The following is a 572-nucleotide window of genomic DNA, read 5'->3' on the forward strand; positions in this document are numbered from 1 at the left end:
AAGGCAAATTGGAAGTGGTCAAACAAGAGATGGCAAGAGTGAATGTCGACATTCTAGGAATCAGTGAACTAAAATGGACTGGAATGGGTGAATTTAACTCAGATGACCATTATATCTACTACTGCGGACAGGAATCCCTCAGAAGAAATGGAGTAGCCATCTTGGTCAACAAAAGAGTCTGAAATGCAGTACTTGGATGCAATCTCAAAAACGACAGAATGATCTCTGTTCATTTCCAAGGCAAACCATTCAGTATCACAGTAATCCAAGTCTTTGCCCCAACCAGCAACGCTGAAGAAGCTGAAGTTGAACAGTTCTATGAAGACCTACAAGACCTTTTAGAACTAACACCCAAAAAAGATGTCCTTTTCATTATAGGGGACTGGAATGCAAAAGTAGAAAGTCAAGAAACCCTGGAGTAACAGCAAATTTGGCCTTGGAATATGGAATGAAGCAGGGCAAAGACTAATAGAGTTTTGCCAAGAAAATGCACTGGTCATAACAAACACTCTCTTCCAACAACACAAGAGAAGACTCTACACATGGACATCACCAGATGGTCAACACCACAA

This window comes from Bison bison, unplaced genomic scaffold (genome assembly GCF_000754665.1).
Source record: "Bison bison bison isolate TAMUID 2011002044 unplaced genomic scaffold, Bison_UMD1.0 scf7180017864458, whole genome shotgun sequence".
NCBI lineage: Eukaryota > Metazoa > Chordata > Mammalia > Artiodactyla > Bovidae > Bison > Bison bison.